Source organism: Triturus cristatus, chromosome 1_2 (assembly GCF_964204655.1).
Source record: "Triturus cristatus chromosome 1_2, aTriCri1.1, whole genome shotgun sequence".
Taxonomy (NCBI): domain Eukaryota; kingdom Metazoa; phylum Chordata; class Amphibia; order Caudata; family Salamandridae; genus Triturus; species Triturus cristatus.
The window spans coordinates 575,814,959-575,840,873 of record NC_140580.1 but is presented as its reverse complement, the minus strand read 5'-3'; the positions used below and the strand labels follow the sequence as shown (position 1 = coordinate 575,840,873).

The following is a 25,915-nucleotide window of genomic DNA, read 5'->3' as shown; positions in this document are numbered from 1 at the left end:
TAAGTGTTGTAGCTCAGAATGAGTAGAAACATACAGTGAGATGTTATGTTTTCTACATTCAGCATGTTTATAATAGTCGCCATTTTGGCAACGGTGACGTCACATGAACCCACATGTCCCATGCACAATGGACTAGGAATCCATTGTGCATTGCACGCATGGGTACGTGTTCCATCCTCACTGCCAAAAAGGAGAGTGTTATAAACACTCAGAGAAGCAAAAGTTGTAAAAGAGGAGAAGACCAATGGCATGTATAAAAGTAAACATGTTATCATAAATATCTCCTTTCTGGTGATCACTGTTTGTTCTGGGAAAACCAGTCATAAGGTCAAAAATACATTTTGCATTTTCATTGTTTAAAATGCAGCTGTAATGATGCTCTGGGGTCTACCTTTTACCTTGGTTGCTGACAATGGGCATTATGGTGCCATAACTCAACTGTAATAAGGTATTACAGTTGAACAGCTACGTCTTTCTGTTATTACAGGTGACTATTGACAACTCGACTATAATAAGGAAATTAAAGAAAAGCTTTTATAACAGGGAATTGGAGGATTTCCTGTATTAATATTAAAGGGGTCATCTAGTGCATGTTGTCACAATACATCAACAAACAAACAAATATTCTAGATGCTTATTGTTGGTGATAATTGGAGATTCAGAACTGGTTAAAGAGAACTGTTTGTTTCCTGTACATTGGCTGGCTCCTTTAACACCTCCGTTAGATGAGCCACCCGTAAGGGTAGCTGTGTAGAGATTTGCTGTATGGGCGGAGGTGGTAACCCTGCTGGCCCAGGAGTAGGGGAGAGTTAGGGCTAAGCTAAGTGTTCCCCTTCAGTGTATATAGCTTGTAAGACTTTAGAGGCAAACAGTGCCCACTTTTCTGCGTTTAAGGGGTCTACAGAAAGGTTCAGTGGGAGAAGCTGAGCCCTGAGCAAATACGGGTGCTGACAGTCGAGCTGCTAACAGAATGAATGGTTGATTAACGCTGCTGGCTTGTGTGCTGGCTCCTGTGCCCCTCAGGTTGTAGCTCTGTCTGATCTGCCCGTCCATGTGGTTTCCGTTGAAAGAATGACACAAAGGTGAACACCTTCTCATACACAAGTAATCAGTTTGCATAAATGCATAGGGTAACAATTAAACGGTTTAGAGCTGCCTTCCCAGGCCAATCAAATGACCCTAATGATGAGAAAGAAAGTGAGAAGACTATGGCAGCTAATTAAACAAGCATTTCCAATGCCAATGGTCCGACCCTAAAGGAATGTTGTATGGCAATGTGAAGCATTACAGTTACATAGCATGGGATAGATATGTATTTGTGTGGAAGCAAATAACTGTCTAATAATATTGATTTAGGTTAAAAGGCCACGTGAAATGTGCACTGTCAAGCCAGACCTAAAAATCCATGTAGGTTAATGTTGTGTGTACAGGTGAGGAGAGGGAGCAGGGGCGCGGTGCGGAATGGAGATGCAAGGTAGTACTTGCAGAGGTATAGACAGTAAAGACAGTGAAGCACAGGAAGGAGATGACTATGTAGATGAAGGATTTCAGAAAGATATCAGGGGAAAAAATGTGTATGTGTCTAAAAGAGAGATATTGCAGAGGACAACTGTGTGATGGGGAGAATGGGAGTGATTGAGACACCACAAAGATCACCTCCCCTTCCAAAGACATTAATAATGTTTCATTCACAGTCTCATATTTTCAGAATTGAAACAATTTCTGTTCTAATTATTCACAACTAAATACTTGTTCTTTTCATTTATCTGATATTGGTAACAAACATTACAACAACACAATCCCTTGCACACGCTGAACAGTGTATATAACACATAGGTAATAAAGTAAGAGCAATCTTGATCCAAGGCTCAATCTCGTAACACAAATTGCTTATTCTTCACGTGGTCAAATGAAATAAAGTCTTAGCCGACTTTATTTAAGTTGACCACGTGAAGAATAAACAATTTGTGTTACGAGATCGAGCCTTGGATCAAGATTGCTCTTACTGTATTACCTATGTGCTATATATACTGTTCAGCGTGTGCAGGGGATTGTGCTGTTGTTTTGCTTAGTGGTTTTGCCACAATTAAGGTAGAAGGGTGGTTCTCCTTACCCCTTTTTGCACCGCTCACATAATACAGACACGAGTACACTACCTGCGTACTGCCTAGGAGCACCATTACCCTACGTCACCACCCACCTTGCAGCTTCAAATTTGCTAATAAACATCTGGCTTGTGTTAGTTTGTTGTTATATATTTCTGAATGCAATAACAGGAAACTCAGAAAAAGTTATCAATCTACTGGTGAGGGGCAAGTTGAGTGCAGCACACCATTTCAGTTAACATGTTTTAAACCACACCTTTAATTACAACGGCCACAACTATTAGGAAGGATTTATTTATTTATTTAATTTATATGGCGCAACAGCTACCCAACAAGGGTTTCCCGGCGCCTAGACGCAAAAACTGGAAAAAGGGAAGAAATCATTGAACAAAAAGCCAGGTCTTCAGTGAACGACGAAAGAGGGGATACGAAGGCTCCCTACGTAGGGCAAGAGGAATTGAGTTCCAAAGAGAGAGACCCAAGACGGAAAAGGATCTGCCTCCCATTGTAGAAAGTCTGAACCTAGGAACATGGAATTTTTTAAGTGAGGTAGAGTGAAGATGACGAGTAGGAACATACGGACAGACAAGAGTCTGTAAATAGTCAGGTGCTAAGCCCCATTTGATTTTGTACATAAAGGTCAGAGCTTTGAACTCAATCCGCTTGTCAATTCGAAGCCAGTGCAGATCACGGAGATGATGGGAGATAGAAGAGCATCTAGGAACCCCACAGAGGAGTCGGGCAGCAGAGTTTTGCACAAGTTGAAGCCTGCGGGATACCGCCTTATTTGCACCCAAAAACAGAACGTTTCCGTAGTACACCCGTGACGTAATAAGAGCATGGACTACGGTTTTTTGGGTGTCTTTAGGCAGCATCCAAATAATTTTACGCAACCATTTCAAGATGGTAAAACAGGTGCCTGCAACTTTGATGGCTTGATGGTGCATTTTCAAGGAGTCATCAATGTAGAAACCCAAATTAAGAACATGGTCAACTGGACGAGGAAGAGTACCCAACTCGTTCGGCCAGTGACATGTGCCCCAAAGATTCTTCTGCTTACCCAGAATAAGGACTTCCGTTTTATTTGCGTTTAGCTTTAGATAATTGTTGTTCATCCAAACAGCAATTTGGCGTAGGCCCGTCTGGAGAGCAGAAAGGGAAGAAGAGGAATCTGATTTGGAGAGCGAAAAAATGACTTGGGAGTCATCGGCGTAAGTAAAAAGAGAAAGTCCTGCGTTAACAGCAATGTCCGCAAGAGGCCTGACATACAAATTGAAGAGCAAAGGGCTCAAAATAGAGCCCTGAGGAACTCCGAAAGGTGAAGGAAGGACGTTGGAACTGTCCGACGCAGAAAAGACTTGAAAAGTGCGGTCGGTAAGGAAGGAGGAGAACCACTCCAAGGCCGAACCGCAAATACCAAAAGATTTAAGAGTGCTAATCAGAATGGGGTGAGAGATGGCGTCAAAAGCCGCGCTCAGATCTAATAGTATGAGCGCGACTGTATCACCAGAATCCAATAAGTAACGCAGTCTTTCTGTAACGCCTAAAAGTGTGGTCTCAGTCGAGAAACCAACACGAAAAACAGACTGTGAGGAGTGGAGAAGCTTATTTGTATCCACGAACTTTGCGAGATGAGTGTGGATATGCCTTTCCAAGAGTTTAGAAAAGATAGAAATAAGAGAAATGGGTCGAAAATTAGACAGAACTTTGGGATCGGCAGCAGGCTTTTTTAACAAAGGAACTACCATAGAATGCTTCCAGACCGGCGGAACAATAGATGATTTTAAGGAAGAATTGAGAACTTCCATAATAACTTGGAGATGGACAGGATCCAGTTGTTTCATGATGGAAATAGGTAAAGGGTCATTTGGAGAACCAGATTTAATTGTACCAAGAATAGAAATAAAAGACTCCAATTCCAAAAGAGGCCAGGAGGTCAGATTGGAGGGGGCACTAAAATATTCCTGAGAGGTATTAGCCGGAGTTGAAAGGGACTTCAAACAAGTCAGAAAGGAGTTAGCTATTTCTGAGTGGATAAGATAAGCTTTATTTTATCAGAGAAAAAATTTGCAAGATCATCACATGACTGCTTGTCAAGAGGCAAAGGCTTTGCTATTGTCTGAGCGCCAGCAAGATTTTTCACTAAGCTAAAAATTGTCTTTGGACAATTAGTAGCAGTGTTGATAGTGTTGCAAGTGTATGCAGCTCGCGTGGATTTGCACAGATCATGATAGATTTTCTGAGAATTTTTATATGCTATTTTCAGATCCGGGGCATAATCTCGGCGCCTATTAGGAAGGATTCCTAGTTACGCTTCTTTGGCAACACACCTTTTAGAGACACACCTACCTTCTGCATCCCATTTGAGGCATTGCCTGTAACGTTTCTTAAAGTGCAATCTATTACCTACCAACCAATTAGGCAAAGCAGAACTGCCTATCACATTGGTCCCTGTTCCTATTTTCTTTGAGGGTAAAATTATTGAAAACTAATGTATAAGCTGCCTGACTCTTATGACTCTGTTCCTCATAATTCTGTTCTTTATGACCCCTAACCCGTTTGGTCAACACCCCCTTACCGCTGAACTATGGATTCCTGGGTAAATGTTTTTGATTCCCAGCCTCTACTGTCCGATCTCTGAAGGGTACCTGCCTAGGAGACTGCTTTTTACTATGCGAGTCGCCCAGTGCAGAAAATGAGGGAGACCCAGGTCCATCTGGATGCTATTATTTCGCTGGGTGTGGGCTGCACCCAGTGAAATATACTGAATTAGTCCTGGTGTAAATTGCCAAAACCAGTATATTCAGTAGCACCCGCATGTTGTCTACTCTCCATTCAGAGCAGCAACCAGCAGACTTTCTGAAAGGGGTTTCTTATTTTCGTTTGCAGCAGGCCCCAAAACACAGGCCTGACTCTAAGGGCCATCAGCCCTACTTTTGTACCATTATCATCTTGGCTGGGCGATATCTGGAGTCTATAACCTAGATGGAATGGAGGGAATCAAAGGCACACAGCTTATTTTCATTTAAAAAATATTTAAGAGAAACTATGATTTGGAGGCACGTTTTTTGACGTTGTTCAACCGCTGCATGTCAGAGATATTTATCACCGTAAGCAGATGTATCTGTCTGTATGAGTAATTACACAAATAATGATTTAAATATTACTTACTGATTTATTTTTTTATTGTTTATAGCAATACTCATCCCACTTTGGAGTGTCAGAATATTTTACATCACACACACACATTATACAGAGGAAATACATCTTACAAGAGTGTAAATTAACGGGCAGTAAACGTAACATAAAACAAGAGGGTTACAAAGTGTAGGTGTCACATTTCGCCCATTCTGGTAAGCATTATATATTGAGAGTGCATGTGGGAAGAAACAAAGTCATGATTTAAAATGTAATGCAGTGTTTGGGGTTGTCTGTACTAATAGGTCTTTACTACCCAAAGGAACGCTTTTAAGCAACCTTCGAATAAGGACAGTTTGAGAAAACACATTATAAGCCCATACCTTGCAGTAGGCAGGCAGGTCATTGAAGCAGGGTCATAGCTCACAGTGCCATATTAGAAGCAATGCATTGCTGAACTACAAGTAACACAAGGATCTCTGCGTCAAAAGCAGTGACCCACTTACCTACCTACCTAAAATACAAATATGAGATCTGCATGTTACATAATGTGCTTTACAGCAGGTACATTAACGCTATACGCTACATCAAAACTGCGACTGGGCTAAAATAGATATCTGCAAGTAGTGTATTTACCACCTGAGTTATCTTGCTTATCCCCTGAAGATAGCTGGACACAAAGATATCTGTAATAGTGCCTTGACCACATTATGATATTCTAAAACGGAGCTTCTGTGTTACTAAAGTGTGTAGGTCAGAGCAGGTTTACGGTCACATTTCTCCTTGCTGCCAATTTCTTTGCAGCATAGTTTTAAAGTTTATTTTTTATTTGAGTGTCAGAATATACTCGTCATAGCTCCGCCCACGTGCCTGTATCCCCCTTTCTACTGCAGCAGCTTGAACCCAAATTTGTGGTTTCCCAGAGTATTTTTCTTAAGCAGACTAGCCTCGATCATAAGGGGTCGCTCTCTGACTCGGAGCCACAGCCTCTATCAGAGGCGGCCCTAGAGTCAAATTTCGGGGGGGGCTGAGCAAAAATTTCGGGGGGGGGGGCTGAGTAAAAATTTCGGGGGGGGCTGAACTTGAAGCAATAGGCAGAGTGGAGCTGCAGGGGCTCTTAGAAGGGGTGAAACAGCAAGGCCTCGTTAACATGCAAATGGTCTTTTAAAGACCTGTGAATTGCTCGGTGCGGCTGCTTTTTTGCCCGGGAAGCTAGTCTCCTCCCGGGCAGCCACACACGACGGGGGGGGGGCTGAAGCCCTGTGAGTCCAATGGGTGTTGCGCGCCTGGCCTCTATTATTCGGTGGCAAAGTTGGCACGCCTTTCCCCTTTGCTTCCTTGACTGTTTCCCTCCGCCTGGTAACCGTATCTCCCTAGACGTGTCGAGGGTTGGCAGGTGAATGAAGTCCAGCAGATAAGCGGGGAGGAGCCAGGCGTGGCGCAGGGCGGTTAAGAGGTGCAGTGCCCGCGTGTGGGCAGACTTAATCCCGGCTACTGGCATCAAAGGGCTCTCGTAGGCAGCGCGAGACGCTCGGTCTCTTCTCTGGAGCTTTCTTATTTTTTTACTGCTTCTTTTCTGGGAAATTTGTTTGACACGGATATGAATGAAGTCATTTTTCGCTCTGCGCCTAAATTAAAGGACTGACATTTGATCTGCAAAAGCAAAACGACCCGACTTCCGGATTAAAAGGTAACAGTCGGCAATTTCATCTCTATGGTTGGCTTTTCGTCGCTCTTTCTAGTTCACTTCGTCGGCCTATTTTGGTTCCGTGGCCCAGGAGTAACAAACAGCGCGGAGTCTGCTGAGTTCAGGCACCCCACTCAGTTGTGTTTGGTCGGTGTATGCTTTACCACCTGTCTGGGTCGGTGTATGCTTTACCACCTGTCTGCTGGGTTGTGTTGTACGTGAGGGACAAATGTTTACACGAGCAATATAAAGGAGTGTAGTTAATTGTAATAAAGTGGCGCTAAAAAAGAAACAACGTGTTTATCCAAACACTCTCATAAATTGAATGGTGGTCATCACACCAGACATGAAAACACTTCCCTCATATGCTCAAATCAAAGACAACACACTTCCAACCAAACACCTGCTTGGCGCAGTGTGCTGTCCATGTGAATAAGCACTTAAATGTCCCACATAGGGGCCGTACGTGCTATGCAAATGCTACAATATACAAATAATGTATATTCACTCTACCCTTTTACATCCTCAGATGGAAGCTACCTCAAAAACCATTCCCCCACCACATACCAAAAACCCTGCTTGAAAATTGTCCTTGACTTAAAACTTTCTGTTTTTTCTCTTTCCTCTCTCTCTTTCGCATAACCCTTTCCTCACCTTCCATCCTTTTCACGCCTCCTCTTGCAGAGTATTGCCTACTCTAAGCAGTATGAATGTTTGTCTTACATTTTATTAGTACATTTGTGAAAATTGCTAGCTCCTCATTTCATAGATCAAAGCTTCTCCTACTTTGCAGCCATTCCAGTGCAGCCTAACAGTATGCAATCTCCTCCAGCCTGTCTATTCATCTCACCAGCCATTTGCACAAACCACATAGCCCTCACTTATACTTACGCCAAACTTCTATTTAACCTATCACAAATAATGCATGGAATGGGTTCCTTGAAAGCACAAGGCTAATCCCAGTGACCAACAATAACCTATATCCGATCGATAAACCACTAATCATGGGTTCCGGAGTAGTGTGCTACTCATCATAAAGCGCTTCAGTGCCTGATCAGGGATAATAAGCGCTACATAAATGCTATTATTACAATACAGTTACTGTAGCACTTCATACTTCATTCTGGGGTTGTAAAGTGCATTATTGTATTGTACCATTTAAATAACACTTTATAACGCATTGTGGAGCTCCAAATTTTATTGTACTTGTTTAGATTCAAGTTGTGGGTTAAGTGTTTTTTAACTCCATAGACCCAATAAAGTAATTGTGTAATGTATAGCATTACTGAATCCCAACCACAGAGACTCTGTTCGTAGGAGGGTCGCCTGTGGTTTGAGTGGTTCATTCTGCTTTGAATGGCTGGTAGGATCGATAAACTGTAAAGCACAGCTGAGGTGTCTGTACAGTCCACCTCCACCTAATGGCAAAAAACCTAAAACGCAATCTTAATAATTCCTATCATACTGTCATGTTTTGATTTTCAGCTTTTGTTTCTACAAACACATACTTTGAAAAGACAGTGTTTTTCCAACAACTGTGCATTGCTGCTAGTTGGCCCCATGTCATCTGTAGCAAATTCAGCCTATCCTGGCTTTTTGTGTTTGGTTAGAACTAAACACCATTGAAGTAGGCTACTGAGTACGATTACTAAGGGCCCGATTAGGATTTTTGCGGTGTTGGAGCGGGAGCGCCGCTAAACCCATGTGCGCACCACCTACCAGATTACGACTTTTACAGTCACTGGCAGGCGGTCCCACAGCGGTGTGTATGAAATGGGCTTCGCAATGGGAACGTCAAAGGCAAGTACCTGCACGGTATGGACGGGTGCAGTCCAGGCCATGCAGGTACTGGGGTTCATGCACACAGAGGGGCTCAACATGTGCCCTCTTGCATGCACCTCATGGCCCTGAGGCAATAGGGGGGTCTTGTTGTATGGCCCCCTTTGTTTCCTCTCTGCCACGGTTTTCATGGAGTTGGAACTGCCATGAAAACTGAGCTGCAGAGGAAACTCATAATATGCTTGGTGGGACCGCGGGGGTCCTGCCAAGCATATTGCTGCCTCAAGACTGCCTCGCCACCGCCAGGGTTTTCTGATCCCTGGTGGTTGCGGTGGTGCAATGGCAGTCCGATAGTCCAAGTTGTAATAGGGTGGTCTGACCGCCTGTGCGGTGGTGGCTGGACCGCCACCTCTGCGCCACTGTGAGTTTGGTGGTCCGTGGAATGCCAGACTCATAATAAGGTCCTAAGTTTTGGTGTCTTGCAAGGGCGCCTTTCTCACCCTGGGATTTCCTTTTGTTATTTCTTTAGAAGTTTTAAATAGCTCTGTATGTCAGCTTGTGTTTACCTCAGAGAATGCATAGTATGGAAGTTAGAAGCAATGATTGTGGGTTAGCAGCAGTCTAATCGTCTGAAGGACCTGAAGCACAGGTTGTTGGGTTCGGCCTTCAGTGTCTGGTTCAAAGCCTTGTCCGGCTTTGCCTTCAACGTCAAGTGAGCTCCCTCCAAATGTCGGGATAGAGGGTGATAAAACCAGGCTCAGGATACAGCAGCTATTATTGAACCAGATCAGGGCAGGAACCAGGCAATCATACTGACTGTGGGGCAGGACTCGGGCAACCATACTGACTGTGTCTTGGAGCGGCCCCACACTTGCAGAAGGCTTTATTTGCAGAGTTAGCTATATGCACTGGGTGAGAGAGGGACAGTACTTTTCAGCTTGAGTCAATGCAAATTCAATCAGCAACTCCTTCAGTGCTAGCCCTGTCCTGCCTGGGAACAGTTGACGCGAAATGTTGAATGCTCAATCAAAACACCTTTCTGGAGTCTCAGACAGAAGCCCATCTAAGCAAACTAGCACTTTGCACAAGTTTACTAAGAGATAAACTGGCAACTTGACTTTCTCAAACTATGTATGTTCATGCATGCTGCAAAATAAAATCAGGTACATCTTTGTCTGTTTGTAATCACACCAATTCCAAAAGTTTTAGTCTTACTATAGTATGCGAATGGCCATATTTGCAAATATGTCAAATAAATATAGTGAGAATATTCAACTAGTAATTTGTTGCAAGATCATATTGTCTGAAGTTAAATGTAAGCCAATTTCAGAAACAGCTCATAATGTGTGGTAACAGTGAGAGAGATTCTACTTGTTGTGCAAAACATAAATATGCTTCGATAAACGGCTCCTTTCTGCTAATGACTGTTGATCACAGAAAACTGCTCAGAAGAGGTGGAGGGGAAACGCCAGTTCTTCTTTTAACTGTTTAAATGGCTTTTTTTTAAAAAAATCTGCTGCTTGTTTTGCTCTTCACATTTGCTGGCTCTGGCATTGTGACAGCAGAACTCAACCTATTACAGTTGAGCAGCTATGTAATGCTTTATTATAGGCACTACATAAGGCACAAGCATATTGTAATAAAATAGAAGACATGATTAGAGGCCTGATTTTATATGCGGAATGCAGGCTTTCATCTATTACATGTGGGATAAAATAGCCCTGCAGTACATTATAAGGATACTGCAAGTCACTGAGATGTTCAGTGAAAATCTAGCGGAAAGAGACAGGGAGGTACTTTATTCCTTATAATTAATGGTCACACCGTCGCCCTTCCCATAAAGCTCCTAAATACTTGGGATGTTTTTTCATATGAAAGTGATAGGATGTTTGCAAACACGAAGAATAAAAGTAGAATCGATAGCACAAAATTAAACACTCCAAAAAAGTAGTTGGATATTAATGCAAAGATATATTAGAATCAATTTAATATGTCAGATAAAATAAAGGCTGTAGCTCATAATGTGTAGTAACATGCAGAAAGAGTCTCTTTCCTACAGTTAACTAAACGTAAAACAATTACCATGGATATCTCCTTTACTGTTCATCTAGAAAAACAGAGCAAATGAAGGAAAAGACATGTTTCGTTTTTGTTTTTCAAACCACAGCTTTAATTATGCTCTGTGACCTGCCTGTCCTCTGCTGCTGGCTCTGTCAGCAGGCATTGTGACGTCAGAACTCAACTGCAATAAGTTACTACAGTTGAGCAGTTGTGTCATTTATGACAGGCAATGAGATACATCACAAATCGCCTGTAATAAGGAAATTAGAGATGAGCTGTTATAGAGGGGTTTCATAATCCCATGTAATGTATGGTATTTACGATTAAGGATTTATTACTGCCCAAAGAAACTTGTTTTAAGAATATCCAGATTTAAAATTGAGAAAAAAACCTAAAAGCTTATGACCTTATGCCTATTCAGGTTACAAGTAGCCTTTTGAAGTTATTGCATAACTGACTCAGGTATGTTATCAGGATTATAGTATGTAGGCTGCAGATAACTCGCCACTGGAGCTATGCATTGGCGGGAGAAGTCAAGCGCTGTTTGGCGCAAAGAGCACGTTGCTGTCGGAACTTCATATTGGTGAGAGATGCCGCTGCTGACACGAGGAGCCGCACACTTCTGGATTTTCATCTGAACTTGCTTTCAAGGCAGGATGAGTTCACTCTGATGCTAGCCAAGAGCCCAGTACCTGGGGGCATCTCTGGAGATTAGGACTCACTCCAGGCAGATGCCAGCAGCAGGGCTCAGGCAGGTCCAGTTGGTGCTGGTCAGCTGGGCAGTCACAGGGAAGGCCTCTGGAAGCTTGTTGTGTCCTTGTAGCTCAAACAGGAGGTCAGTCAGCTGACCCTTGGAATCACTTCCGAGGATTCTGGATTCAAGACAAGCAGGTCTAGTCTTTCTTCTTCAAAGAGCAGGGCAGTCCTTCTTCCGAATCTTCCATAGGTCCAGGTGTGTTCTGATTAGAGGTTCTGAGAGTGCCACTTTACTCTCTACTGCCAGCATTTGTTCAGGGGCAAACCCTAGGTTACTCCCAAACTAGTTCTAGCCAGCTCCATCTTCCCTTGGTTTGGCTCCAACCTGGATAAGGGGATAAAGGCAGGGCAGCCCAGGTGTCAGGTTCCTTTGTGTGGGCTGCAGACAGGGCTATTTGAAGTGTAGTGTAATCAGGGCTGAACACATCTCCTACCCAGCCATCCTGTCAGGAAGACCTACCCAGTCTACACCCAGGCCCTTTTTTTCCCAATGTCTGGAAAGAATACACATCACACCACAGGAGAGCTATTACAGTCATGTGAACCTGGACGCTGGCAGAAAGGCAGATTAGATGTAGGCAGAAAATGTCAGCTTTCTAAAAGTCTAATTTTCCGAACGGTACCTTAAAATCTGACCTTACCATTAAAGAGGATTTTAAATCACAATTCAAATGAGCGGAAGACATATTTCTCTATCTTCTCCCAAACTTCAGTTATTATTTATTTTAATAAAGGTAATACAATTGGTCTGTGGAAGAGGTAGCCTTACTACAAAAACAACTTTGGCCAGGATATGTAAAATATAAGCACACATGTCCTACTTTTTAAATACCATGCACCCTGCCATATAGGCCTTTAGGGCCTACCTTAACGGTAACTTTTAAGTATTGAAAAGAAAGGGTTAGGCCTGGTAAAAGGTATGTTTTGCTAGGTCAAAATGGCAGTTTAAAACTGCACTACAGTCAGGCCGGAGACATATTTTACTGTACTACTTTAATGGGCTGCACAACGAGTACTGCAGCCCACTATTCACATTTAATTAACAGGCCCTGGGCACATTTAGTACTATATTCTAGGGGCCTATAAGTAAATTAAATGTACCAATCAGGTACATACCAATTCTACCATGTTTAAAAGATAGAGCACAAGAAGCACGTTACCACTGGTTAGCAGGAGTAAACTGCGCACAGTCCTAAAAGCCAACAAAAACCGGTTTCAGCAGCGACAGGCAAACATCTGGGGTGACCCTGCAGAAAGATCCAGGTCCAACACATTGCATAACAGTTTCACTGCAGGGATTTTGATCATGTGTGTGTCATGCTACTATGGCGTGGCCTGTAGATGGAATTAATAACCCACCCACTGGTCCTATGGCCTCTTGCTTTGCCCCTAGACATCTACATTTCACCATTTTCTTATGCCATGCCTGTACTCCCAAATTGGTCCCTGTCAGCCGTCGTGAGTCCTCCTGTTTATTCCTTTGTGGGTGCATAATCCACCACTATTCAATTTGTACCATGTGTCTGGTGTTTTGTCGTGCAGTGGCTGTGTTTTTAGTCTGAGACTGTCTCTATACTGTGTACTTCTTGACAAGGAGTCTCATTTGGTGTTATTTGTGCCATTTAGTTGTGCCTGAGTTCAGAATCACCTAAAGATGGGTACCATGGTGCTTTCTAGATTCTTGTCATAATGACGAATCAGCTATGTTGATATTAGACCCTCTTTCCTATACAAGGATGAATGTTTAGTTTTTGATGGAGTTAGGCATTTTGCTGTTTTTGTTTTCATGTCATTCATAGTATCTAGTGGTTGAAGTAAGTCAAAACAGTGTACTGTGTGGAGGTAGTGTTGGGATTGCTCTGTTTTTTAAAATATTTTATGAGACAATGATTTAGCTGTCTGGTGATGTCTATGGATGCTATAGGTTGACGGAATCACGGTCATGCCAAGACTAGCATTTCCCCAGTGGGCTGGCAGGGTGAGGGTCAGTTTTACTGCTGGTGGGGGCCTGTTTCTGTCCTAGGGGCCAGGCAGCCGCATTTCTTGCCTGCTGTGCTTTGGCGCTCCCCAAACAAACAATGCAAAACACATAATTTTAACGCGTGTCGGTCAGACATTGCTCGCTTCAGAATCATATGTTTTTGGATTTGCTTTATTCCTTCCTCCTACAGGGTCGCCAGTAGCAGAATTGACCTTCAGGGCTTTCGGCTGAGATTCTGCTGTTGCTTGGCTCAGAGAGTCCAGTCCGTATATGATGAAGGCTCTTCAAAATTCAGAAAAGTGTATTTCGTTATAACATGACTGTTACAACACTGTTTAGTTTAGTATATCAAATTATACCATTACATAGAGTGACAATTTTTCAAAATGATTCTAAACATGAACATATAAACATTTATGTCTCTTCAGCACTGCCCTGATGATGATGTTATTAGCGAACTAAAAGGGAAGTTAGTTGTCTCTTGCCCTCTATATGTGGCCTAGGGTGTTACTATAGATGGAGTCGTTTTTTGTTTGTGTGCAACACATACCCTGAACTGATGTGTTTCAATCAACCAATCAATCAGGGTTGGTAAAACGCAAATACTCACCTGTGAGGGTCTCAGGCGCTGGGGGGTTGAGTGGGGTGTCTCCATAGTGTGCTGGGGTCATCCGAAGAGCCAGGTCTTGAGGTCCTCCCTGGACTGGGGCAATGTGGGAGATTTCAAGGTGCCCTTATGTGATGATGAAGAAAATTAAAGCGCTGTGAAAAAAAAGTAATTGCCTGGGATCACACAATGTGGACAAGTAGAAACCAGGATTGATGCAAGGTTTCCTAGTGTCACAATGTGTGATTCGGCCAACAACATGTTTCTCTCTTTCTCCCCTTTTGGTTTAAAGCTTAATGCTTTGTGTTTAATTTATTTAGGCGATTCATCAGTGCACTGAGTTAAATACATCCGGGCTATGAATATTTCTCAAGGGTTGCTGGTGTTAGTGTTTGGAGTGGGTGATATTTTAATGCAGAACCTACAATAAAAACCAGAGCATCCACCATTTGCTCCATGTAGCTAAAAGTCTTTATTCATTGTCACCCATTCTCAAATTAATTCATCTACCCACTCTTCACCCATCCATCTATTTATTTTCTTCATTGAGCCATGCAGCCATGCCTCCAATCTCCACCCATCCATTCAATGATTGAACAAGGTTCTATAATGAAAAGTGTGTTGTAAGCCCACTATATTTCGGTTTTTTAAAAACATTTCCCAGAGGGAGAACCTCCCAAACCCTACCTTGCATTGGTTGGCTGCACTCACTACATTTGCTCCCTACTTGCAATGTGAGGGTTCGTTTGACAAAATTTGCCAGAACTGCTTTTGGCTCTCAGACCGGCCCTGATCACAGCTGGATGTGTGGCTGACAACCCAACAGTGTTTTATTGAGATGTGTTTTTCAGAGCACTGCGGAATGGCCGTTTTGTAGTGTCTCTTTTTTGAATGGTTCGTTCGAGTTGGGGGCATGCGCTATTTTCACATAGTGGACGCCGTGCCCCTAGCCAAGAACTTGGGCCACAGTGAAATATGCTGAACTTGTCCCGGTGTAATCCAGAACACATTTAGCAGCACCTGCAGGTTGTCAGCTTTCTGTTCTAAGCAACAACGTAGAGGCAGTGAGGGGGCTTTCTTAGCTTCACCTCCAGCTGGGCCACAGACAAACACCTGATGTAAACAGTCATCAGCCCTCCTTTTGTTCGAGTAGCAACCTGGCTGGAAAGTACCTGCAGTCTCATACCTAGGTTCCAGAGCTATGTATGGGAAACAAAGGCACACAGATTCTTATTTCTTCACAAGTACTCAAGAGAAACTACTATTTACAAGCTTTTGACGTTGTTCAGTTCAATTTGAAATAGATACAAATGCGCTGGAATGTCAGTTGTACCAGTCTGTACGAGTATTACATGAATAACTATGTAAATGCCACATTCTTTTTCATTTAATACTTTTATAGTGCAACTCCTCCCAATGTAGGGTGCCAGAGCGATTTACATCACTTGCACACATTATACATTGTCAAATAATATTACAAGTGTGTATATTAATGTACAGGATGTGTTGCATAAGACAATGAAGGCAGGGCCACTGAAATTAGGCAGTAGGGCTGGACCAAATTATGTGGCAGGGTTGACTCAGTTATGTTTAAAGTTGTTGGAGGAAAAGTGAACTTGCAAACGCTCAGCAGATTTTTGCATGAGCAAATCTACGCATGTTTGCTCGTGCTAAATGCAGTTCACAAATATTTTCTAGGAGTACTATTTCTTGACCTACTTCTGTAAATCCTTGTAAATTCATGAAAGCTGTAGTTCTGTACTAATGCAAGGTCATATACCATGGGCTGAACACAGACAAGAGGGAAGTACCGATCTTTGGCAACAGCAGCAACACATGGAACGCCTCCTGGTGACCATCAGACCTAGGACCGGCACCCACTTCCTCCGGCCATGCCTGAAACCTTGGAATCATCATTGACAGCAAGCTCACTATGAAATCACAGATCAACATCATCTCTTCCATCTGCTTCCTCACTCTATGCATGCTATGTAAGATCTTCAAGTGGCTACCCCTACTCACGAGATGCACCATGACACAGGCCCTCATCACCAGCTGACTGGACTATGGCAACGCCCTCTATGTAGGAATCACTGGACACCTCCTACAGAGACTTCAGGCCATACAGAACGCCGCAGCCAGATTCATCCTCAGCCTTTCCCGACAAACCCACATTACACCCCACCTCAGGCAACTCCACTGGTTCCCCGTGCAGAAGAGATGACAATTCAAGCTGCTGACACACGCACACAAGGCTCTAGACAACCAAGGACCTGCATACATTAACCACCGCCTAAACTTCCACCAACCGCAGAGAAGACTACATTCGCCTCCCTTTTCACTTGCCCATACTCTCCGCATCTCCTGAAGCAGAAGTGGAGGACGTTCCTTCTCTCACATAACAGAAAAGATCTGGAACAGCCTCCCCATGCACCTCCGGACCATCACCTCACTTCTGGAATTCCGAATGGCCTTCAAGATCTGGCTGTTCTAATAAGCCTCTGGGACCTGCAAGCACCTGGATACCGTTTAGGGTGATTTGCAGCGTGTTATAAATAATGATTGATTGATTGATGGGTGCACTTTTGAGATTTCTTTAATAATTGGGCCCTTAACTAGGTCTGGTGTTAACCATGACCTTTTGTGTTTATTAAAATTCTATCTCTCTCTTTGTCTGTCACTCATCTGGCTTCATTATGAGTGGTAGCATTCTGCTCTTTCACAATAAGCAAATTGGCACACAAATTAGTTTTGTTCAGTGCCAGGAACTAATGTGGCAATGTGTTCTTTTTGAGACCAACATTTTTTTTGCTTTTTACCAATGCTTGTCATCATGGTGGGGGCCCAGCAGCTTCCAATCCAATAAGGTTTTACAAAAACCATGCCAAAACAAGACATGCATTGACAAAACCAAAAGGCTGCCCACCAATTTCAGACCCACTGACATACTGCACATGAAAACCTGTGGTCCTTGATCCCAAACAATTTGTCCTGGGCTTCGGGCTATAGGAATTCCACACCCCTGCATTGCTGAATGCCAGGGTTGTCATTATCTTTTCCCTCTACTTGCTTTGACTTGATCTTATTCTTGCAAGTTTTTTCATCCACTTTTCCCTCTTCATCATTGGGTTCCTATTTCTCTTTCACCTTCTTTCTTCTCTTTCTTTCTTTCTCAATGAGTCCCAATCTCCTAAAATGAGTACAGATGCTCAGGCAGCTAAATAAATCACATCTGCATAGAAATGTGCTGCACATGGAATATTACTCCTGGTGGATTGGGCTGGCGACTGAGTTAGTTTGTTCAATCCTTGGGTAAAGGAAGTTTTACGCTGACAAAAGCCAACACTGTTTTACGTGTTGCTTACTAAAGCATGAGTTTTTGCCTAAACCAGGAATGTTGGCATATGTACTTTTTGTCCCTTGGCTTCATAATCCACTTCACAATCTCTGCAAGCATGCTGGATGGTTTCCAAACATGGCAGGAATGGCGCTCACTTACTGTCCCCTGTATTGGCCAATGATCTGCCTGACAAGTTTCAGCACAGTTTTCTTCTGTTACTAGGGTCTCCCTCAGTCAATGTACCTACCTAATAACTTAACATGTTTCTAATTCAACTCTGTGGTTTTAATTACATCAGTGTTCTACAATGGTGAAAGTTTCAGGTGGTGTTGCTATGATTCAAGTGCATCTGAATGCTACACATAGTTCTCTGCAGTAGTAAACTCTTAACTCAAACAGCTAAATGATCAATCATTTCACCAATTTGTTAAATATTGTATGTTATATCTTTAAGCCTTGTAGAGATTTAAAAATCCCCCTTACGGTTTATATTTTTTCTTTACTGATGTGGACCACTTGATTCTAGGATGCAGAAATGTTCTTTCGGTATTCTTGTACACTTTTATCTTAGAACATTTTAAGGTGTGGGGTTGAAGCTGAAGGAGTCTTACAAGCAGAACATGCACGGGCAACCTATTTATGCTTGACAAATGCTGGCTTTCCATGTGCTTATCATCACAGCCTATACTAATAACTGCAGAAACACCTTCCAAGCAGGCCCCTCAAACAAATGCACAAGAGAGCAACTTTGAGGGTCTGTAGTTTGTATTAGTGTACAAACCTGTGCAGGAGATTCTCTCTTAATTATAAACTCATATCAGAAGGTTTCAGAGACTAAATTGACAATGGTGGGAATGAGAACAACTGCAACCTGTTTTGAGGGCCATATACACACTACAATTGACTTCAAATGACTGTGAAAGTGGGTTCAGCACCATGAATGCGATAATGTCAGCCATAAAAAATTGTCTTGGTACCCCACGTCTTGCTTCATTAATGTTCATAGATCTCATGGACCCTCTTCTGCCTGTTTAAAATCTATTGTCATATGTTAAAAGATGACTGACTGCTCATTGCCATGCGGATGATACTCAGTCTAGGAAGGTAGATTTTACTGCCCATCACAACAAAAGATACCAGAAGCACGGGATTTTTTAAATTGATTTTGTTACCCACATGTTAGAGATTCAGATTTGTTGAAGGTCTCACTAATTACTCATTTGTTATGGTTTAACATCATGTGGCATTGCACCATGATCTATGATGTCTGAATTATTATATGTGCACAATATCCAGTTATAATGGTATCTTTCATAGAAAACGCATTTTGCCATTCTCGGAATATCAAATGCAGTATGTAACTTGCATTTTTTTTTAGAATGGTTAAAGTACTACAATTGTGAGTGTATGTAATGGTGGTATGTTTGGTAGGTTAATAAATGTTATCGTTTAGATACTCACAATTGCAGTTTCTAGCATTTTTAATGCAATGCACGAACTGTGCCTTGTTCTTGGTGCCAAGCTTTCTGTGCTTAGCTTGTAGAATTTAATGGCTTGTTTCTGCACTTAGTCAGATACCAAACTTCATCCACATCTGCACTGTTAATTTCTTCTGACAAGGAAACTCAAGTCGCAGGCTGTGTGATCAGTTTTCATTTGTTAAATCTTCTAATGCTCTCAAATGTACTCATCATGGTAGACCTGCTAAACATATATGTGAAGCCTTAAGATCTGATGTCACTTCTTTTGATGTCTCTTCTTGTGAGTTTGTGTTGCAACCTCCTGTGATGTCACTTCTTGTGATGCCACATGTGATGTCACACACCGTAATTCCACTTGCTTTCTGCCTTACTGGGTTAGTCCCCACACTTTTTTTTTAAGGACTTGTTCCCTTGGTTTGTAGCTTGCAGTTGTGGGTGGGAACAGACCTTGGTTCAAGTGATCAAACTCCAGTGCTTGAATGGTGCAGAGTCACTCACTGTGGTAGTTAGCACACTTCATTGTTATGACGCCTGCTACGTTCATGATGTGGGGTTACAATTATTTGCAGGGTTTCAATCCAAGTCTCAGTCTGCATATTGATGGATATGTGATCACTGGTATTTATACACTTAGGGCCTCATGTAGGTAGCCAAATACCGGTCGGTAACGGCCGATTTTCGGTAAATATGCCGTTACCGACCGGTATTCAGACAAGTGAGATGTAGGAGTCCAAAAACCACTTTTCGGTAAATATGAGGCGGTAAATACCGAATCATATTTACCGAATTCTAAAATACCGATTCATATTTACCGAATACATTATTAACGAATCGGTAAATATGAAGTGGTAAATATGAAGTGGTAAAAATTGAAAATGACATGTAGGAGCAGTCGGTAATTAAGAAATCCAGGAAAATCGGTAAATAAGAGTCGGTAATTAACACGGATGGAAAGCAGGTGGTAACCATCAACAATGCACATAAGCAATCCCAAAATGCAACAGCGTGGACAACATGGCCGCCATGTACGTCATTGCAAGGCGCCTACGTCTACAGGCAGCAGGACTGAGGGTGTGGCGACGGGAGGAACAAATCTACAGACAGCGCATCACACTATTCCAGCTGACTGATGCAGAGATACATGAGAGGTACAGGCTACACCCCGAAACCATCATGGACTTAATCAGGGACCTTCACCCACTCCTGGACCAGCCAATAAGAAGGGCGCACGCCATACCCCCACATGTGCAGGTGCTCTGCAGCCTACATCTGTTGGCATCCGGCAGTTATCAGGTGGTGATAGCTGCGGTGGGTGGGGTATCCCAGAGTTGCCTGTCACGTTTCTTCAGGAAGTTCCTGGATGCCATGATGCAGAGAATGCACCACTACATCAGCTTCCCAAACACACAGGCTGCACTGCAGAAAACAAAAACAGACTTTTATCACATGGCACAGTTCCCCCATGTCATCGGCTGTATTGATGGTACACACATCCCAATCTGTCCTCCAGCTGACACAGAGCACATCTACAGGAACAGGAAGTCCACCCACTCCATCAATGTGCAGGTGATCTGTGATGCAGGGAACATCATCACAGATATTGTTGCAAAGTTTCCTGGGAGCACCCACGACTCTTACATCTTCCAGAATAGTGGGATCTACACACGACTGAGAGCCGGAGAATTCGGAGAGGGATACCTGCTGGGTAAGTAACAGTGACGCCCCTTGAAACCTGCAAATCAGAGTGTATAGAGGCATGTAACTGATGGTTCCCTTTTACTCATCCAGGCGACAGTGCATATGCATGCCGTTCATTCATCCTCACTCCCTACCTACACCCAGCAACCCAGAGTGAGAGACGATACAACGTGGCCCACAAATCTACACGCAATGTGGTGGAGCGCACGTTTGGACTGCTGAAGAGCAGGTTCCGCTGCCTCCACAAGAGCGGAGGCGCACGCCAGTACAAACCCATCACCTGCTGCAAGATAATTGCCACTTGTGCAATGCTGCACAACCTTGCCACGAAAAAAGGTACAGATGTGAAACTAACATATTTTGAGGACAACGAGGATGAGTCAGGCCAGCCAGAGGGCAGCGCAGCTAGAGTGCCAACTGCAATCGATGGGAGAGAGAGACGGGCAGAGATCACATGCAACTATTTCTGAGTAAGTGAGGGGACACAGCGAGTCGTGAGAAGTCATGACGTAGTTTAATGTGGCACCACGCCATGAACACATGAACAGGCCAATCTGGCAATATGCCATCTATACAATGAGTATGTCCAGGGTTACGTCACCCAATGGCAAGTGGATAAGCAGGGCCACATCAATGTTTGCGCATACGCGCTGCAGTGGTGGATTGCACGGCCTGTGCATCCTCACTAGAGCCAACCCCAAGCCGCCTGCTGCTCCTGCGTGCTTCGGGGACGGGGGGTGTGATGCTGCTGCTGGTGTCGATGCTCTCCGCAGCATCCCCTGCAGCAGTTGTCGACGCCTGACTTGTCAATAGCACCCCTAGTGCACTTGTCACCTGCACCATCCCCCGTGACAGGTCGCTGCAGCACTGTGTTAGGCCCTCCTGCATCGTCACAGAGCGCCGGCAAAGTAGGGAAGTCGCAGTTGCCAGACGGTTGAGTGCCCTGCTGGTAGTGTCCCTTCTCTGGCGTTCCCGGCGCCGTGCTTCGATGTCAGCATCTAATTTGCTGCACAACTGCTGGATTGACTGGGACATGTCCCGAATGCCGGCAGCCATGCCGCCAATGTTTGTGTCCATGTTGACTAAGCTTGTCCTCATCACCCGCATGTGCCTCTGGACTGACATTACTGCCTTTGATTGCAGGCGCTGTTGCTTCAACATTTGGCCCTCGAGCCCCAAGAAGACACCATGGCCGTCAGTGGGTGCTGGTGGACTCTGGACACGCGACCTGCGGCGCCCTCTTGCTCCCGTCTGTGCTGCCTGTGATGTTTGGGGCACAGTGGGATGGCTCCCTTCCTGGGGCCCGGTGCGGTCTTCTGGGCCCATGCTGTCGTCTGACGAGGTGTCTAAGGCTCGTAGCCTGGCTGCTGGACGCCTCCTCATTCTCACACCTGCAAGCGGAGATGTGGCCGGTGAATCGAACATGAGTGGCGATGCTGGCTCTGGTGGTGGTGATGCTGGCTCTCGGTGAGGTGATGCTGGCTCTGTGTGCGGCGAGGCTGGCTGCGTAGGTGGTGCGGCTGCAAGTGGGCCTGCTCCCTGGTCTGCACTCGTGCTGGCTAGAGGTGATTTTTGTGGCCGGTGTGCCGTCTCCCCTGCAGCATGCCCTGTACTGCATGATGTCACATCTGTGGACAGAAAAACAACATTGGCTCAGTGTCCCCGAAGGGCTGCATTGCAAGCGTCACAATAAATCATTTCACATTCCAATCTGTCCTCTGTCTCCTTGTGCCTCGAGTGCGTGACATGCCTTGTTGCCCTGTGACATTTACGTCATGGTTAGTGTTGCCCTGACTACATCTCCCGGAATGCATTGCCTGTCTGCACTGACACGTGTGGACTGCAGTGTGATTCTCGTGTCACAATGGGGGATGTGGGATAGGGGTAGGGGCGGCTACATTGCTGTGCTTTCGTCTTACCTTGGTGTGTTGCGGCTCTGGCAGAGCTGTCGGCGTCCCCAAGACCCACGACGCTCTCTTGCTCGAGTGTGGCCGCCACCAGCTCCTCCAGTTCGGTGAGGGCAGGTGCCCTGTTGGTTCCACCTCCGGTCTGGCTGGCCTCCTTCTGGATGTCGCCCATCTTCCTCTTGGTCACAATCCTCAGGTCATACCAGCGCTTTTTGAGGACCTCAATTTCCCTGTGGGTCACTCCCACAGCATTGACCTGCGCCTGGATGGCCAGCCATATGTTGCGCTTTTCGGCCTCAGGCACTTGCAGGGATTGCCTCCCAAACAGCTTCTGGTGCTGCTTCACCACCTCCTCCACCAGCACCTGGAGTTCCTTGGGGCTGAATTTGAGCTTCCTCCTCCTTTCCCCTCCGTCTTTCTGTGTGCTCTGGCTGGACATGCTGTTCGTTTCCCGCTCGCACATGCAACTGCTCCCTGCCTCTCCTCTGCACTCCGAGCCTCTCCAGGGTCGGCTAATTATGTACACCTGCCTGGGTGTGGCCACTTCGGCTAATTGTGTACACCTGCCTGGGTGTGGGCAGTTCCTGGTTGGGTGGGCTGTCGTTGCACAGGATTAGCTGTTTCGTCAAGTCATGTGATGTTATTTACCGAATCCGTACGTACCGATTCGGTATTTTCCGATTCGGTAGATACCACCTCGGTATTTTCCGATTCGGTAGATACCACCTCGGTATTTTCCGATTCGGTAATTATCACCTCGGTATTTACCGAATCGGTGAATTCCGATTCGTATTTACCGACTGTTACCGAATCGGTAACTGTTACCGAATTTTTACCTACATGTAACTTACCGATTCTAATTTACCGATTCGGTACGGCTCGGTATTTAAGAACCGGTAAAATTTATTTACCTACATGAGGCCCATAGTGCTGTAATCTGTAGGACTGGTGCTAACAATGTTAGTGTGATATGCACAATAATGTGTGTGAATAGTAGTAGCTGGTTTGTTCCCTTTGTGTTACTTTGTGCGTGCCTTCTGCTTTTCTGTATGTCTCGTGTTGGTCGTGTTTGCTTCTGTACTGAGCTCTGGCTTGGATCTGGAGGCAATGTGTTGTGGAGTTTTACTCCTGCAATTTACTATTGTTATTACTGAAAGATGGTGGATTGTTTGACATATTGGGAAATAAATGTTATTGTGGCCTTGACTGCTCAGATGTGTGAGGAATGTTACTTACAGCATGTTTCTTGATCAACAGCATTTTGGGCTGGCACGCGCGGGAGGAATCAACTTTGGTTGTGAGTTCACTTTGTGCTAGTGTGGCTGTGCTGGGCAGCATTATTTTGGAATCATTTGTTTCAGTGTATTCTTTTTGTGAATGTGTGTCTTCAACTTGGGCTTTGCCTTTGTAATGTCTTCTTTGTTGTAGTTTCTTTCTTACTAGGTGGTGCTATGTTGGTGCGCTACTATCTACATGTGAATGCCTCTGGGTTCATGCTTCATATTTTAATCTTTGGGGCCTGATTGTGTGTTTTTTATTTTTATGTGTACTTTGCATGGTCTTTATTTTCTTCTTTTTGCTTGATAACTGCATGACAGTTTATGGAATTGAGTTTCTGTTTTGCAAAATTAATCCTCTCAATTAGTGGAACGTCTTGGATGCGCTTTTATGACAAGTCTACATAGTTGCCAACATTTGAAAAAAAATTCCAGGGACTCTTTGCAGGACAGGTATCAGTTACTTACTTGAAAATTTACCACACCCACTACCCAAAGCTCCTCCCACTCTGCCCAGCCCACATAATTAGCATCATTTACCGTTCACATTTCGATCTTGTGATAACAAGATTAAGAAAAGTACAACAAAATGTTGATAACATTTCAAAGCAAATACAGGGGTGCCATCTGCTGGATTCCTGACAAAAATACTCCCCTAGAGGTTTTGGATACCCACAGGACTGATATCACATTTTATTTTAATGTATTAAAGTGAGAAATCTGCAGGTCGTGCAAAGCGAAGTGATTCACCAATTATGCGCCAACGCAGGCATGCTGGTACTCTCCCGGGATAGTGAATTACCCTGGACAGTCTCCAACCTGCTGGGACTTTCCCTGCAAAAACGGAACAGTTAGCAGCTATGGGCCTGATTCACAAAAGTAATATGAGAAAAGTAGGGATTCCTAAAAAAGCTACTACTAAACTGAGACAAAATCCTAACTTTATGACTTTCGCTATTCACAAAAGGCATTTAGGAGTAGTAAAGTTAGGATTTCTAACTTTACTACTACTAAATGCCTTTTGTGAATACCGAAAGTCGTAAAGGTAGGATTTTTCTCAGATTACTTTCGTGAATCAGGCCCTACGTGTATATAAGAGCAATAAGACCAGTGTCCAAAAAGCCATGTGCCACAGTTAGACCCTGTGGAAACAATTTGTATCTGGTCAGCTTAAATTTTCACCAGGTTCAAAAAGTATGTTATGGTGAAAGACCCGGAGCACTTATGTGAATAGTAAGATGCAGCTCACGGTAAAAGTGTACAAACACTTCCAGCTTTTATTGAGTCGTTGTTTACCTGATTGATCTTTTGTCACCTTACTCCTACTAATCTACAGAACAGTCCCTAACAAGACCTTTCAAGACGCCCTCCTGAACATTTTTGTTGAAGAAAGTCTAGGGCCCTCATTACGAGTTGAAGTGATATTTATCGCGCCTGATAAATAATGATACCACCAGGTACGTTATTTATTGGGTGCGATAAATAACACCTATTACGAGTTGGTCGAGAAGAACATGCGGATTTTGGTGCTTAACGTACTAAAATCCGCATGATACAGTATATACTGCATGCAATTCCCCCATTGAACTTCGTCAGGTTTGACCTGCTGAAATTTAATGAAGATTGAGGCATTTAACGCATCTGATAATTATCAGATGGGTTAAATACTTACCAACATGTAATTCCGACCATGCGTAAACAGAGGCTTATGCACGGGGCGGATATACCGACCTACTTGTAATCAGGGCCTACGTGTCTAAGGTCACCTTCAACTAATTTTGGGCCAATTTGTTTGGCAGGGAATACCCTTAATTCAATTATAGCCCCTAAATAATTGATCCCAGTGATTGGAAATGTCCATGCAACCTAGATAGATCATCACATCATTAACTTTAAAATCAAACTTCCCTTTACTCGTCTTTCCACCATTCTCTTACATAAATAAACCGTCTCTTACATAAATACACTGTCCAGTCATTTTAAGAAACTGAACGTGGAAGCATTTTGTTGCAATGCAATTCATAAAATAGTAATTGAAAACAAATTAACACATAACATGGGTATAAATCTGTATTATTTGTGTTTATTTTTATTGCTT

General features: G+C 43.8%; 1 protein-coding gene across 1 annotated transcript in view; it reads left to right on the top strand.

Annotated features, from left to right (window-relative positions):
* Window positions 1-6,799: 6,799 nt before the first annotated feature.
* Window positions 6,800-25,915, top strand: part of C1_2H10orf95 (chromosome 1_2 C10orf95 homolog) — a 60,690-nt gene continuing 41,574 nt past the window's right edge. Inside the window, exon 1 of the mRNA XM_085606524.1 lies at window positions 6,800-6,933. The gene's annotated coding sequence lies outside the window, so the exon portion shown is untranslated. The remainder of the gene's footprint in view (window positions 6,934-25,915) is intronic.